At 41.7% G+C, this 14,749-nt stretch overlaps 1 long non-coding RNA gene across 1 annotated transcript in view; it reads right to left on the reverse strand.

Moving 5' to 3' along the window:
• LOC104685754 overlaps positions 1–14,667 on the reverse strand; it is a 95,333-nt gene extending 80,666 nt beyond the window's left edge. Inside the window, exons 1-2 of the long non-coding RNA XR_005604313.1 lie at positions 14,427–14,667; positions 6,168–6,329 (exon numbers count right to left, since the gene is read on the reverse strand). This is a non-coding gene — a long non-coding RNA (uncharacterized LOC104685754). The remainder of the gene's footprint in view (positions 1–6,167; positions 6,330–14,426) is intronic.
• Between the last annotated feature and the right edge of the window lie 82 nt (positions 14,668–14,749).

The raw sequence follows: 14,749 nt of genomic DNA on the forward strand, positions 1-14,749 counted from the left end.
TCCTTCTGGGAATGCTCGTGCTTCAGCTGGGATAATCAAAATAACCACTGCTGTATGCAACCAGGACTTTTCAAGCAAAGACCTTCATGGTGAAACCCAAACGTGACTGAAACCCCCTGTGTATCAGAAGCAGAGAAGTCCCAGCCAGTTCTGGTGTGCTATCAACATTAACGTGGCTGAGTGGGCTATTATGGCTCCAAAGAATTACTGCTCCTCATAGGTGAGAATAGTCGGGCCACATTTCAATCGAACACCAGGCTAAAGAAAAGAAGGCTTAGAGGCAAGTAGTTGTACAAAAAATTCTTAGTTTTTATCCTTTGGAAAGCTGCAAAGCTGTATGGAAAGTTTCAGGTCCGTAGTCCATGAATAGCTGCAAAATGCAGGTGCATTACTGGGAAGACTCTAAAATATACAAAAATCTCTGCACTTTTAGAACACTTCCCGTTGATATAGCTTGTAATGGAGATCAGTGCCAAAGCTGGGATTGTAATTCAGGACTTTTACCTCTCAGCCAGTCTCAACTTCGGTTCCTCTCTAACAGTGCTATAGAAAATTATCCCCATGGAGCCAATTGCACCTTTGGAAATTTGGAAACGGTGGGTTACCCCTTCCTGCTGAAGTGGTGTTCAGCTGTTGAGAGAGTATCATACTGGGTCTTCCTCCCAGGACCCTTCTGGGAATTGCATAATCCAAAACCTATGCAAAAAGGTGTGGATGGGCTTAGGAGTTCACTCAGTACCCTTGAAAAATCTCCATAAAATTATATATTCTTCCTGGATGCTCAATGCTCCTGTGAAATCACCCTGCCAGAGCATCCAGAGTGGCTTCTGGGACAGCATCAGGGCAGAGATGGCCTCCTCGTGGCTGCAGCATCTCTCACAGATCCCCTGAGGACATCAGAGCTTGCAGCAGCTCCACTGTCTGCGGGGTAAACCTGTGAAGGGTCATGGAGGCATTTCTCCCCTCTACTGCGCCTACTGCAGATTTTTCCTTGGGAAGGAATGATCTAAGCCCATGGGATTTGGGATTCAATGTTTCTACCCTAACAACAACTGTAGTGCACTTCCCAAGTGGAGGTAAAGAGTTTTGCTTCACTGCCGCTGTTAATAGTCTGTATAAAGTATATCTCTGTGCCAAAATTCAGGCTTCTCCTTTAAGTAACTTCCAAACTAGCCTTCTGGAAATGCCTTCTGCTCATTTAAGTGCCAGCGCTGCCCTCATCACGGGGGGAGGAGGGGAGAGAGCCGAAATATGAGGTCATGTTCTAGTCATGTGACCGCTGCAGCATCTGTCAACTGCGATACAAATACTAAGCCATAACTGTGCATTTATGACATTCAAACCTGCTCAGCAAAGTCTCTCCTCCTCTCTGGTGCCTTTGCCCTTTCTCTACCTAGGGATTGTCTTAAAAGTTGCCTAAGCAAACCTGCTCCACAAATCACAAAGCATACATTTTGATGGTTCTGTTGTACTGAATATGGCACCACAAAAATCACATTCTAATTAAATCCTTTCCCTGTAAAAAGCTTCAGGACAGTCTCTTGGGTGGGACTGTTTGGAGTGGCAAATTTAACTACTGTGCTTCAGGATAGCTCTGAGCCTGTTAGGCTGAGCAGGAGTGAATGCAGTCTCCTGCCTGGAGCAGCTGGGGTTTGAGAACTTTTTCCAAGCTATCTGCAAGATTCTCACCTCAGCTGCAGTGTGGCTGTGTAGGTTATGTAATCATTGGATAAAGTAGTTCGGGATTTGGGTTTTTTTTTTCTGTGACTGTTTTATGACTACGGGGATAGCCAGATCTGTTGTGGGTTACGTCAGGAGGTGCAGCAGCACACCAGTGTTTTCTCTCTCTCTCTCTCTGCAGCCAGCCTTCTGTATTGCAGACTCAGAAGCACTGCCAGCACAGTGTGAACACATTCCCATTGTTTACAAGTTTCCATTTTTATTTGGTGAGCCATGGCAGAGAAGAACGAATACAGACTGTGTATTGGGTAGCCCCCCAGTTATTAGAACCAGAGATGTATTTAATTGCATAGGATCCAGCAATATCCAAGTGTTTGTTGTGAGTAGTAAATTCATCAGAACTGTACAAGGCCTTATAGATTAGCCCTTGTATGACACAGATTGCTCATTATGTTACCCAAATGCAGATGTTTTTAGGAGAAATATAAGAAATATGCCAGAGTTCAGCTAGCTCAGCAACTTAACATCAGCAGAGACCAAGGTTGATGCTTAGGGAACATTTCTCTCAGAAGAGTTTTTTTTCTCCTAGAACATTGTAGCATTTTTTGGCAAAGTTGAACAGTTTCCTGAGTCAGAGGTTGCATATGCATCATCATATTTATTAGCCAAGGGTGTAATCATCCTTCACAAATCTTTCCAATCTTTTTAAAGCACACTTACCCATTTTTGCTCCTACAACTGCTGGCTATGAGTCACAACAGCATTAAGCACCATGTTAAAGCAATTGTTTTCTGATTGTTTAAAACCTTCTGCTTGGCAATTTCCTTACTTTTCAGTTCACATTTATCTCATCTGTTAAACACCATAAAACCACTGGTCACATTTGATGAGTTATAAACTGATGCATTATTCTCTCCCCACTCAGTAGAGAATCAGGGAGAACAGTAAGCAAGCTATTGAACTGGTGGGAAGAAGAACTATGATCCTTGCTGGCAGCATTTGGGCTGTCTCCGATGGCTAGTGGTGATGTGGGAGAAGAGCTGTTCTCTGCAGCTACCCTACAAAGCCCATCACATGCCCCTAAAGAAATCTGGTAAAGGGGGAATGCAGAACCTCTAAGGCTCTTGTAGCTGTTCATTGGAAAAGGTGAACAACGGAGAAAGAAAGTTCACCAGCAGTTCTCCTCAAAGCTTTGAATCCCTTCTGCTTCTGCAGAAATAAACCAGATACTCAGCTCTATGCTCCTGCCTGTATTCCCTCAGTTGAAGAAGACACTTAGCCAGGTGACAGTGAGTATGAGCTTAAGGCAGGCTTAAGATCATAAGTAAATGAACATTCTAAAGCATCCTGAGGTTGTGTTGGCCCATAATGCTTCAGGATGGAAATTGCGATCTCTGGGAAATTTGTGATCCCTGAATAATTTTCACAGAGCAAATTGGCAGAGGCTAATGCTGGCAAGGGAGAAGTTATGTGGACCTTGAATACAACTTGCTAGCAAAGTCCTTAGTGACTAACCCAGCTCTGACACAAGTACCAAGAACAGCAAGAGTGACACCATCCTCTAGGCATACCCAAATTTGAATCTGCCTCATCCCATGCTTTAGTGTTATAATTAAAAGGCATGCTGTGAATGTGGTGTTTGCAGCCAACTAGGGATAGGAATCGTATCACATCCCTTGGCAGAAAATGGAATTGTATGTCTGTAGGAACTTGACATATGAGAAAATTCAAGGGAAAAGATCTGTAGAAGACAAGGGCAGGCTTTATCTTCACTCCTAGGTATTTAATGAATTAGGAAGTTCTATTAGGCCCAGCTTCTCACTTTGGACTGTTTGAGGCAGTTCAAGCCAAAGGCCGAGAGTTCTGAGTGTGTCAGCTGTGGCAGTTTGGTGTGCACTCTGTCCTCTGCTTGTCTCCTGGTTGCTTCTGACTCTTCCCTTGCATCCTGCATCCCTGCAGGAGCTGGGTTTTTCTCAGACTGAAATCTCCTTGAAGACAGCAATATCTTACTGCAGGCCATAGTATGACAGAGCCTCTAACTGCAGCAGGAGATGTGTTACTATGAATGCCTTCGTTTGTATATGTCATGCTTTGCATTTGATAAATGAGCTGCGCAATGAGAGCCATTTCCAGATGCAAGAAATTCTCTGAGAGCTTCCTTAATAGAAAAAGCATTTGATGCTTGAAAGAGCATAGTAACAAGTTGGCACTGCATCTAAGCCTTTTATAACAGTTTAATTCACACCCTCTCTCCAAATGTAAATTAATCCAGATTGGGAAATGTTGGAAATCTGAAGCAATGTATGTAATTTGATACTAGCATACGGGTGGGGAAGGAAGAATGAAAGAAAACATCCTGCTCAAATCCTTGTATGAGCATTAAGCCAATGTTTTTAAGCCTTCTGGTCTTGAGGCTAATAGTGCTGCTGACTCCAACAACCAGAAACTGAGCATCAGGCCCTAAACTTCCATCCCTAGATCTGCTGAAAAATTCTCTAGTATTTAAAACTTTACAGTTCAGCTTTCCACCTCTTTTTCCAAATCAGGAGGGCAACATTTTTAATAAAACCAAACTAAGTTAGGACTTTGGAAATTACAGCTTCAGAGCACAGATTTTGAGGAAAAAGAAACCTCTCAATAAAAACAATATGGCAGAAAAATACAATTCTTGCAAAAAAGTACTTGCTGTGCATGTGTGGGAAAAACACACGGATACAGACTGAATCAAGTTTGGAAATGCTTTTGTCCAGTTGCTATTCTATAGCATGGCTCCATTTTTTTAAACAAAATTTCCCCCTCTATTACTGATTTTTAAAAAGCAGGCCACTTGCCATTAAAATGTTTCTAGGCATACCCTAGCAGAGCAAAGGCTGGCATCCTGCAGTCAGTCATACAGGTGGCAGGGCACTTGCATAAAAGCTGCCATTAGCATAAGCACTCTTCTGCTGGTTCTGCTTTTAGCACTTAACCCTTTTCCAAGCTCTCTGGAAAGGATGGGTGTATCAAGTCCCAAATCTGGGAGTTGTCTGGGGGATGAGTCTGTGTTTGTGTAGGTGATGCAAAGGAGATGGAAGGTACTGCAGATTACCATCTGAGAAGGCATGACCTGGTGAACAGGACTGATTGACTGTGGCTGCAAGAGAAGTAAATTAATGGCTATAGCAGTGGTTTTGCAGTCTGTGCGTTAATGCAGCACCTTTGCATGCAAACACACAAAGCTGACTTCCACGTAACTGTGCTACATCCAGCCCTACTGCCAGGAAAGGACCTGAGGTGTTGATGTTATCTCTGATTTCAGAGTAGTCTATAAGGTCGTTCAAAATTAAGGGCGTTCATAAACACAGCAGTGTTACTCTCTTAGGGGGAAGGTGGCCAATATTACTTTCCTCTCCTGACTTTATAATGTACAGTTATTTCTGCAAATGCTTATGTCCCTGTGTCTGTGTCTTTGGATTTCTTGTGGTCAGTAAGATAGATATTAGAGACTCACACACAGGAAGCAGCAGCCTCTTTATCTTTTCCAGCTAGAGGATAACTCGAAGAGTGCAGTTCCCTGTCTGAAAACATGAAGGAGAATTTCCTACTGGCTTTTATGATAACATGAAGCTGGATGGTGACTAAGGGAACTGGGATTTGTCTGAAGCCAACAGACTTCAGAACAACTCAACCAGCTTGAAATTAAAAATATTTACAACCATTACTCCCAGGATTTTGGCAGTCATTCTAGTGAACAGATGATCATATTACTTACTTCTGGGAGAGGAAGGGGGCACACATTGGAGCATGTGAGGAGGTGGCCAGTTTCATTTAGGAATCTGTGAATTCAAAAGCAAGCGCGTTTTGACCTGTGAAGAAACAGCTCTCTGAAAATATTTTGCATGGCTTCAATCACACTTAATCACTGGTTGCCACAGAAATCTTTCTCAGGGAGAGTGCTGGAGTCGTCTGTGCTTGAATACCTTTTTTTCCTCTCCTGCACTGCTCAACTGCACAAAGGCTATGTAAAACTTATTTCTAAAGCAAGATTTGTTTTGTTTGGATTCATCCTCTGACCAAATTCAGACATCACAGGAGCTGATGCAACTGGGCTGACTCATGCCACTGCTGAATCCTTTTCAAAGTCTGTTACTATAAGCTGAAATCTACATCGGTTTTATCTCCTTGAGCTCTTGATACTGCCCAGCATCTACCACCACTTTCTGATGATGGTTTAATGGGTGGAAGGAGCAGTGAGTGGTAGGTGTGCTCCTGTATGTTCATGAATATTCACAAATGCCTCCTGAGGTGTTTCACCATTCTTAAGTTGGCACAGTAATACCAGTTTTCCAATGAAAAACATTTCTTCATGTTATTCTTTGAAAACTTCAAATGCTTGAATTGACTTTAAAACATTTTTTCTTTGCCCTTGCCACCACAGCATTTTCCAGCCATCCTGAAAGGAGAGTTTTCAGGTTCTGGAAATGGAAGGTCAAGAAGGTTTCAGTTACCTTTGAGAGATAGCTGTGGTATACAAGTTTACATCAGAGGATGGAAGCGGTGAGAGGTGTTCATCCCCTGTTTCCACTGACACCACTGGTCCTTCCTCTCTTCTCTTCTGTCAGCATTATTGTTGTGCCACAGCATTTCCATCCTGTTACAGAGCTCTAGAACTGAAAAATTCAGTAATGAGTTTGTGACTGAGTTTTGACAGAACTTGAACTAAAGGATTAGATTATCTGTAGTTCTAGGTCAAGACTCTATCTTTCATCCATACACAGCTTGGATCAGTTTTGAAAGGTGTTCATGTACCTCACAAAGAGCTCACTCAAATAGTTCTGAAAACCCAGCTGTAAAATGTGCCAGTGAGATCCACCAAGTATTTTGTGATAACTATCCTTTTTATTTTTCTTTTTTTTTTTTTTTTTTCCTGAAGAGATAAAAGCTGAGCTCAGTTGAAAACTGGTGTGGCGATTGTGGCTTCAAACAGTTATGCATACATTTGTAAAAGCTGGTTTCTCTCTATACCTGCTAAAGAAGCCAGCTCACCCTTAGCTTGTTTTCTGACTCTCATTTAAAACAGAACCCATGAGAGCAATGAATAAAATAGCAAAATGGTGGTGAACACCATTCACCTGGTATAAAAGAGTCAGTCAGTAGAAAAGTGTTCAAAACCAAGCTACCATCCCTCACACAGAAAAAACCCAACCCAGTCTACCAATGCATCTAGTCCTTCCTAGAAATTTCAGGACTCCTCAGAAATTTTTTCTCATCCTGAATCACAGACCGACACATTGCAAAGATGCTCTCTCAAATATATTTTAAGAAACAAGGAAATTGTGAATATCAGGTCTTTAAAGCATCTTTCCTTTTTACTGACTGACAAAACCCCTTAATTAATGCAGAGTTAGGATTTCCTGGCAGTATTTGGAGCTCTTATAAAATATCAGCTTCAGCAGAATTCAGACTTCTGGAAGCCAGGAAATATAGAGTCTAGGTCAACATTCAAGCACCCTTTATTTCTCCCTCCTGAGAGCTGGCAGTGGGAACAGGGAACTGGCAGTATTTGGGGAGTTGATTATTGCTGTGTCAAATTGTAGAAAACTTAGTAAACTACAATTGTAGTGAAAGTGGGAGGCCATACCTTCAGATGGGGCCTCAGGCCCACAGCGCTCATCACTCCTGTGGGTGGGATCAAAAGTGCAAAGTAAAGTAGGAAAAATATTCTGTGGGCTTAATAATACATGTGTGGCTAATGGTGAGTCGGGGGAAAAGATAAAACTTAATTATCATGGAATTTTTTTCTAGGAAATTGGGTCAGAGCATGCATGTAAAAGAAGTGTCACTTCGAATACAGTCCACTTTTCCAAAGATAAGGGGTGCCTGAACTATAGTAGTTACAGACTATGTTCTCTGAAAGCCACTCACTGAAAAGGTGAATTATTTCCATTACAGATATATTAAGCATTGTTAAAAAGGTTGAATTGAATATTAATTTATTATCCTCTGTATTTCCTGGTTTCTCAGAAGTTTGAATTATGCTGATATCAACTTCATGGAAACAAGTGAGCAGCCTTAACCATATGTCAGCAAAGTTTTCCAGCAAAGTAATGTTTTTAATAAGGACTATTTTTTTTTTTAGATCTTAGAGGTTCTTTAGGTGCTTATAGTTACTATTGCAACAACAGCACTAATGAAATTAAATAAACATGTGACTCTGAAGCCCTGTTCTCTCCATTGTTATATGGAAGGAGGTTGTCACCACTCACTGAAATCTTTGGCATGTGAAGTTATCAAAACCGTGGTGAGAGAATCCTCAGAATTTACAGTTCCACTTCTATTCAAATAAATACCTAAGAAGAAAATAATGGGTCTCTTCTCCCTCCCCTCCATTTCCTATCAGGATATACAAAACCCTGCCTGAGAAAATTTCCAGCATGCTCTTCTCTTCCAGCCCTATTAAACCATTAGCTTTTTAGAAGCTATTAGCACCTAAGGAGTTCCTAATGCTTCACAGCGAGCTGCTTCCAGCCCATGCTCCCCTGCACATGCTAGATTCCCCAAGCCTGGATTTCTGTTCTCAGGGCTGTTTTTAACGCACTCCAGCATTCACCACATGGCAGATTACATGACAAGTTGTTGAAGAGGACAGCCAAAGAGGGACCTATCTTTCCTTCCCAGTGCAAGGTGGGTTTGGGTCCTAAAGCAGGACTGAGTGGGGCTATTGCGGGGTTGCCTGCCTTCCCACTCATTTCTCATGTTCTCCACCCCCATTTCCCAGTATCCCATCCACTACCATTCCTTACCTCCACATGATGCCAGACTTTATTTCACTAGGAAGCAGAATAACTGTTGTGGGTTAACATGTGGCCACATTTTTATGTGTGAAACATCTTAAATCAAGAAAGATGTTTGTATCACCATTTGGCTTTACAACTGAATCTTACTGACTATAGAAGACTAACTATTTTAGGGACTTGCTTCTGTCTGTCAAGCAGATGTAGAATCAAATTCAAAGAACCTGTTGAAAGAAGTCCAGACTTCATTAAAATTCAAACTTGAATCCAGGCTTCATCAAAGGTTGGGGAGAATCCATATGCCAATTCTAGGCTCAGATTCATTTATATTATTAAGTGAAATTTAAAAGGTATTTTTTCATGCATATATAAATCTAGAGCTGGAGGATTTTTTGGTTAGTTAGTTGTTTTTTGCACAAAGGGAAATATTACCAGATTTACCAGAATTAATAAATAGTAATTACTAGTAAGAATCAAGGGAAATAATTTGCATTGGAATTAGTGCAGCTAAATAAAAATGAGATTTGGAACACATAGGCCTTGCAATGCCTTGCAATGATGACATCTATCCTAGTAAATTAAACAAAGTCAAAGTGTATTATCAAACACTAAGACTCAATTGTCAGCACTGTGCCATCCCTAGAACATGTTTCAGGGTAGTTTTGAGTGGAGCAGCACCATGATTCTGCCAGGGAACTCACCAATGCCATGTAGGACTCAATTTTAACTTTCCAGAACCAGATATTTTGGAGGATTTGTTTTGTTTCAAAATACAGGAAGGAGCCGGTATTCTTTTTGCAAATTCTGTCTGGTTCGTGTAACAATAGTTCTTCTGGTCTCTGGCAGTGAGCCAAGGTTTAAGATTTCCATTTCATTCTCCTTTTGGTACACCATGGTACATAACAGCCGTGCCAGACTATACAGTCTTGAGCATTGGGATGGGTCAGAGGTGTGTATTTCCGAGCACCCATGAAAGGGATGCTCTGATGCTGTGGGGATGAGTCATAGAGGTGGCATCAACGGAGGATGTTGAGTGCTTAGTCCTCTCTTCTGTGCCTGGAACTCGTGGTGACTCTAGCCATACAAAAAGCCCCACCATGATGCAGATTTTATTTCCAACAAAATGCTTGGTGAACTACAAGGCACTGTTTTCACGTTGGCCTGAGGAAAAAGAATTGCTGCTTCTTGACACTTAGCCCAGTGCTAAGTAGCTGAGTAGAAATTTAATTCTGTTCGGGTTCCTTCACTGAACATGAAATAGTACCAAAAGTGCTCTGGCATAATTTATTTTATATTTTAATACTCTATCTTGAAATTCAAGATTTGTCAAGAAAACTGTGGGAGACAGGTGCCCTAATCTCACCAAGTTTCCAATGGATTTATTCTCTCTGGTGCTTTAAATCCTTGTGTAGAAAACTGAATTTTATGTTGGCCTGAAAAAACCACAAGATTAATTTTAGGCATGGGCCTGGATCTGTGGACTTCTCATATTTGAAATTTAGTACCCCCTCAGAAGTTATCTGAACCAGACACTGTTGTTCCTTTTTTTGGTTGGCTGTTTCTTTTTTATTTTTCTTAATATCTCTTTTACCGCTGCCATGAGTATGAGGGAGGACACAAGCTGTTCAGAGGATAAAATTTCACTTTTATGAATATTTTTTAGATTTGTCTTTGGTCTAAATAACAATGCAATCTGAAAATTTTGAAATCCCTAAAAAACCCCAAAACTTCTGCAAGAAAAATGAAGCTGATTGAAATGTTTGATGATGGTACCTTTTCATTTATGTTACACCATATTCTAACACTATACTAACTTAAATTGAAACCATGGTGATTTAGAAATTAAAATGTTTTGCTCTGAAAAAAGTAAAAATTGGATGCTTTGAAGCTGTCAGAACATTTGTATGCCTTTCTTAAAACATTTTCATGGAATTGACATGATTTCAAAAGGTATTCTTCTCAAAGGATCTGATTTTTCAGAGAAAATGTTTCCACTGATGTATTTTCTTTGACCACTTTTAAAGCTCCTGTTCTAGAGTTATTAAGAAAAAAAGCACAGAGCAGTGATTGTGACACTTCTCAGTGGCAAGTGCAAATTTATTTTTAAAACATTGTATCTCATTCTCAGCAATGCCCGGTTTTGGTCCTGCTGCTACTATTTTGCTACTATTTTGCTTTTGTGAAAACGCCCATCTCAGTTACATCCATGCAAAAAGAAAGGAAATGTTAATAAAGGATCACAAGCTGCAACAGCATAACAGAATAAGATGAGACCTGTGCAGGAGCTTTCCAGGTAGGGGAGCACACTTGGTTGCTCCCCTGAGAGAACAAGTGATGTTTCCCCTGTTTGCAACATTCATCCCCATTCTGAGAAGGGGACCTCTACAGGTACAGTAAAGAGCCAGTATGCTCTAGCAGGTGACTGCCACAGATGACCTAAAATGTGTCATACTGTCATTCTGATTTCATATAGTGCAGGTCCTTGCTTGGAGATGTCCCCATGTTCTTGAAAGACACGAGGAAGGCAAGCACGCAGCTGTGACCCTTTAAATTGAGAGGAAATTAGAGTGGAAACTGACATTCAGAAGGAATTGGATCTGCAACTATCGAATTGCCTGTCCTTTTTTGGCACGTTAGAAATATGTGATTTTTTTCCTCTCTATTAGCTGAGATACAGGCACATTCTCAGCATTACCTAATCTTGGGTAGAAAAACAAACCTGTAATGATCAGATCCATAAACTGTAAAAGTGATGTTCTCAACATTTATGAAAACAGTAAGTTATTCTGACTAAAAACCAGTCTTGTGTTATGTTCACTAAGGTGTAACCTTCTGCTTAGGGACAGCTCTGCTCGAGGATGAGAGATTGATTGGTCTGAAAGACAATATGGTGCAAACAGGGCATTCAGATGACATTGCCCTTTTCACTGACTGTCCTGAAGACTTAACATTCCTTATAAGTCAAGAAGTTTTTTTAGAGAACCATAAACCGTGGTTCCAACCTTCCACAGACAGGGGTGCCTAAAAAATTAATCCTTTGATGGAGTTTGTGGGACTAATTCGAATGGTTTTCATACATTGCTTTGAGCTTTGACTGGGACTTGGCATTTTTAGGGGTGTTTCCTCAAATATTGGCTATTTCCATGAAGTCATTTCACCCAACCTGGGAAGATGTCCACCTCTGTAGTGAGATGCATGGCCATAATCTAGTGATGCACAACAACCCAGTGACAAACCGAGGCACCACAGTTTATCTGGCAGCTGAACAGGAGAATTGGGACAGAGAATTGCTGGAGTGCACTCACAACACAGAGTGGCAGCACAGTTGATGAAAAGTACTATATTGTGTAAATTTCTAGGTTAAATTCAGAGACATGTCAATAATGGACATGGACAGATCTATCTTTTCAAAATATGTTGATTACATGGTTAACACCACTTATTCCCTAGTTCCATAGACCAAACAGGTCTTTTGCTGCTTGTACTAAGGCCTTGCTCCATCCCTTTCTCTTCTATTTTCCCTGCTGCTGGTAACTCAGATGAAGGGTTTTTGAAGGATTCTACTTCATTGTCCACTTCCATGTTCCTACTTGCAAAGTCTGTGTACCCCAGAAATTACTTCCAATAAATGTTTAGCTGCACAATCATTATGGAATTTCACTAGACCTGTGTCCTCATAGGCTTCCCATCATTTATTAGACCTTCTCTACACATTTTCCTCCACTACCGACCTGAATTATTTGGAACCTGAATAATTTGGAATTATTTCTAAGGGTAATCTAGTTACATTTCTTCCTCCCTCCCATATATGCATATGAGGCTGTGCTCAGCCTCATATGCATATAAAAATCTTACAGAAATCCTACAAAGAAAAATTTTCATTCCTTAAATGAAAAAATGGGCTGTTCAGTACTATACATGATACTAAAATAACCATTCAGTACATAGCCTAGAACTAGTCAGAAACTCTCTCTTTTGTGAAAAATTAGATGGAGCTGTTTTTCATTTCCTATCAACTTTATAACAAACAATGAGGAATAAAAAATACATTTTAAATGTCAATAAGATGATAAGAGTTTCTTTTTAACATTACATACTGGTTTATTTTACAACCTTATGAAAGACATTCAGGGAAAATGGCTAGATTGAGTGTCTTTAATAAAGATATTTAAAATAATATTTGTTATAGGTAATTATTTTAACACTCTTTATATTTGGACTCCTGAATAATGGAAGCATATTACACAGAACAGATTGTTAATCTATATGAAAGAAGGATGTGATAAGGTATCCGTTGTGCCGATACAGCTGAACTGAAAACCTCCACTGAGCCAGTCAGTTGACACTGAGCAGAGGCTTTAACACGTTCTTAGGGAGCTGCTGAAAGTCAGAGAAGTTTAAGACAGTAAACGAATTCCCAGGAACTTTCAGAGTGGATATTCTCCTTACAGTTGCACCCTCCTTATCCCACTGCTGTAGGTGCTGGCTGGAAAATGACATCTGCAAAGGGCGAAAAACAAACAAAGTACTTATGCTGTGGATGGAACCAACGGTCCTGCGCTCCTACGGGTGATTCCATAGAGCCATATCACTGTGGGACTTTTGTTAGGTTTTATGAAGTCCCAATCCTGCAGCTACATGACTCCCTGGCTGTACAACCAGCCAGAATGGTTAGGAGAGGGACGAGGTGAGTGTTTCAGTTTGCCAGTTCTGTATCTTCATTTTCTCTAAATATTTAGAGCAGACTAATTGGCTATCCACTGTCTGAGCAAGAGGGAGGACTGGATGAGAATCATTTGGCTGAGATTGTGCAAGTTCAAAATGATGATTACAGGATTTGGGAAGCAACACTAGCAATTAAGCAAGCAGCAGAGTGGAAGAAGTGTACTTCCCATCGATTGTGCAGACGGCAGCCTGGAGTGCTGCTGCCCAGGAATGCAAGTGTTGGGTACTCCTAAATGTACACATTGGCAAGTACAGCAAAAGGGAAGTGGATGTCACCAGGGCCACTGAGTATCTGCATGATTTCAAGTCCCTCATGGATCCCTGGAAACCTCTAAAGCAGTTTTCCTGGATGTGGTGCCATAACCCATCCTGAAACAGCTGCTCATGTAGGACATATCTGCTCATTAAGAAAAGTTGTTGTCTAGGACACCTGTGTACTGAGTCCCGCGCTGGCTGCCAGTTGACTGACTCTTCAGTAAATCCAGCTTTCTTTTATAGCTGGCATTTTCCAAGGGCTGAGGAAATTCCTCCTGGGGCAGCTTCTGTCTGTTCCTGGGTTTGATGCTCTCTGGTGAATTATGAAGAGATTGCACCAGAGCAGCCTTGGATGTCCTGGTCGCACCCTTTGTGGTCTGAAGACATGAAAGCTTGACTGACTAAGCTGAAAAACTTGCAAAGTAATAACTTTTGTATTTTCTCCTGGTTTGAAAATGTGTTTTATTGGGTATTCAGATAAGCTTTGTGCAATGTGGGATTTGCATTTATTTTCTCCCTGAAGCATGTCAGATCAAATAGAAACACAAACTACACAACACGGAGGTCTCCTCGTGGCTTGCACTGTTGTGTGCTGGTTTTGCTGTAATTGGATAGGGCTTATAGTATAAATCTGGGAAAACTGTAAACTAAAAAAAGCAATTGTTTCTGTCTGACTGTAAACGTATTTCACACCATTTGAAAACGTGAGGTTGGGAACAGCTTGCTAGGGTGACAGCCTAGTGCCACCGAATAGTGGAACTTTTGCCACTGACACTAGTGGGAGCATGATTTCACTCATTTTTCATGTAGTATCTACTCTTTCTAGATCTTGTCCTCCGGTCCTTTAGCCCTGAAACGGGTACTCAAGCCTGCTCAAATGACACACGTTGGTGTTCTTACATCTGTTCCCACTACAGAATTTCAGACCCAAAGACAATAAGCTCAGTGCAGAACAAAATCCTGTCTCATCCCGTTGATTATTTTCATACTTACCGGCACAGTTAGGGGCTAATACCAGAGGATGCTACCGGAGTTTCCTTTGTACGCATAGGGCGGCGGTGGGGGATCACCACAGAATCAACGCGGCCCCGCTGCTTGCGCGGGGCAAGGGGTGCCCGCAGCGCCCAAGTAACTTGCGGGGCGGGGAAGCGCCGGGTGCTGCCGTGCATGCGTGTGCGGGCAGCGGGGCCGGGGCTGCGGTGCGAGAGCGGCCCTCGCCCCGGCCCTGCAGCCCCGCCGCCCGCCCGCCCCCGCGGGGGCGCCCCTCCCGCCTCCGCCGGCCCCGCGCCCGGGCGGGCGCTCCCTGCGCGGCGCGG

Source organism: Corvus cornix, chromosome 3, assembly GCF_000738735.6.
Source record: "Corvus cornix cornix isolate S_Up_H32 chromosome 3, ASM73873v5, whole genome shotgun sequence".
In the NCBI taxonomy this organism is placed as follows: Eukaryota; Metazoa; Chordata; class Aves; order Passeriformes; family Corvidae; genus Corvus; species Corvus cornix.